This window comes from Propithecus coquereli, unplaced genomic scaffold, assembly GCF_000956105.1.
Source record: "Propithecus coquereli isolate 6110/MARCELLA unplaced genomic scaffold, Pcoq_1.0 Scaffold47, whole genome shotgun sequence".
In the NCBI taxonomy this organism is placed as follows: domain Eukaryota; kingdom Metazoa; phylum Chordata; class Mammalia; order Primates; family Indriidae; genus Propithecus; species Propithecus coquereli.
In genome coordinates this window covers 6,748,372-6,750,783 of record NW_012150507.1, presented here as the reverse complement: position 1 = coordinate 6,750,783, position 2,412 = coordinate 6,748,372, and the positions used below count along the sequence as shown (strand labels likewise).

At 45.4% G+C, this 2,412-nt stretch overlaps 1 protein-coding gene across 1 annotated transcript in view; it reads left to right on the top strand.

The window, feature by feature from the left end:
• The window catches only part of ANKRD55 (ankyrin repeat domain 55), a 145,243-nt gene that overhangs the window by 20,752 nt on the left and 122,079 nt on the right, over positions 1–2,412 (top strand). The window lies entirely within an intron of this gene.

Here is a 2,412-nt window from a genome sequence, read left to right as displayed (position 1 = left end):
TTTAAAAAATTTTGAAGTTCATAAAGTAACAATGTTATAGTGAGCTAAGGTTAATTTATTATTGAATAAAGAAGAAGTTTTTTATGAATTTAGTGCAGCCTAAGTATACAGTGTTGATGAAGTCTGCAGTGGTGTCCAGCAATGTCCTAGGCTTTCACATTCACTCGCCATTCACTCACCAACTTACCCAGAGCAACTCCTGGTCCTGCAAACTCTATTTTTGGTAAATGCATAACTACCTGGTAAATACAGGTGTACTGTTTTTTTAAATCTTTATACCATATTTTTACCATGTTTTTTCTGTGTTTAAAGACACACATACTTACCATTGTGTTATAATTGCCTACGGTATTCTATATGGCCCATGCTGTACAGGTTTGTGGTCTAGGAGCAAGAGGCTGTGCCATACAGCCTGGTACACCATATAGCCTGGGTGCATAGCTGGCTACACCACCTAGCTTTGTGTAAGCACACTCTATGATGTTCACACAGAGACAGAGTTGCCCAATGACCCATTTCTCAGAAGGTATGCTCATTGTTAAGTGATGCACGACTGTATATGGCATGATTGTGTTTTGTAAAGAAAAAATATATGTGTGCAACTCCAGCACTGTGCTCAGAGCTGTTAGTTGTTGGTTGTTACGATGTTAAAATATTTCTATTCACTCAGATCAATAGGGATTGCCCCATCCTTGCTGCTCTGACTGTTCCCCAGGAACACACACACCACCCGTAATGCACAAGTCAAAGGTTATCTCCATTCTGATTGGGGCCCCTGCCAAGCCAGATATTACCTGCTCTTAACATCACCCTTGACCTCGTCTCTTTTTGGGGAACGGGAATTCCTGAGAGTGGGGTGGAGGGGAGGGGAAGAGAGAGAAGAGAGATTCACTTAATAAGCGAGCAACAAAATGGCCTTAGTATTAACCAAACTCACACAGGATCTCAGAGAAGTTCAGTTATTTCTTCAGAGTCTATCACTGTATTCCAATCCATAGAAAGGTCCACAGCATGGGAGATTTGAGATTTGCATCACTGCCTGGTCAACTAGCCCTGCCCCACCAGCAGACAATACCTGCAAGCTTCAGCCACAGGCCTGAGGCCACTGTTCTTATCCCTGAGGGCTCTACCTGCCTCAGGCAGTAGCACCTTCCAGAACTTTCTCCTTGGGGTTCCCTGCCTCCTGGCCTTGCAGCTGTTAGGACCCTTTAACCCTTTTGCTTGTTCCTCGGGAACTTGCCTCATCTTTTCTGTGGCCTTTGGGTTGGGCTACGGCTCATTTTCAGCCATGTCTGTTTTGGGTGCAGGATGGGGGTAGGAGACGGTTTGATTCTGAGGGGAAAATGGAAAGAGCAGAGGCAACAGCCGAGCACTCTGAAACAGCCAGATCCTCAGCTCCCAAGCTCAGCTCCTGCTAACCTCCCCACTCCCACATTACATTCTACAGGGGGTGGAGGACAGAGGCTCCATGAAAGGAGGTGGGGTAGGATGACCCTTCCTGCCACACACAAATATACACAACACACCAGCATTTTAATGGTGATCATCTTCGAGTTTATATTTTCTTCTTTTTATCTGTGTCTTCATAATTTTTGTAATCCGGTCATCCAGAAACAATTGTCAGTCTGTGACAGTGGACAGAAGTTACCTTCCAGCACTTTAAAGGGTCAGTGAAATTTTAAAGATGATTTAGAAGAGGAAGAGATCCTGTCTGATGTGGGAATGCATCATTGATAAAGAGGGAAAAAGCAGAGTCCAGAAAAGGAGGACATCCCTGGAAGGCCCGTGACAGAATGTAGCCACAGCAGGGCTTTGGGGACAACAGGACCAGACTTGTTCAATGTCTGACACTTGGGCCAGCCACCCAAATTACATTTGTCTTCTTAAACTATGTTCAGGAGATCAAGGCACTGGGGCCAGTTTTACAAGTGGGCGCAGTAGAGGGCCACCAGCAGGATGCTTTTAAAAGATCCAAGGAAGACCCCCGTCCTCCCCGCCTGGCAAGCCCAATAGTGGTTGTTCATGAATGACGGGCAATTCATCATTTAGTTCTCTACAGATGCTAGGTAGACACACAGACTGTCAGCCATGAACAGAAATGCAGAGGTCAGTGTTCCACTCCATGCGGTATCTCAAGAACATCCCCAAGACACATCCGAAGCTGCTTAAACAGGGGCAGTGATGAGGAGCACAGTAGCTTGCAACGTAATCGCTTCTGTTTCTGAACAGCTCTAGTCACTCAGAAGTCTTACTAATTGCAATGTCTACCCAGTAGAACTAGTTCTGCCCTCTGAGTCTACAGAAAACAAACTCTGTTCCAGCTTTTCCAACATTGAAAACAGCTGTCATGTTCAACTGAGACTGCTCTGCTCCAGACTAAACAAACCCTTCCCCTCACTCATTCCTCACCTT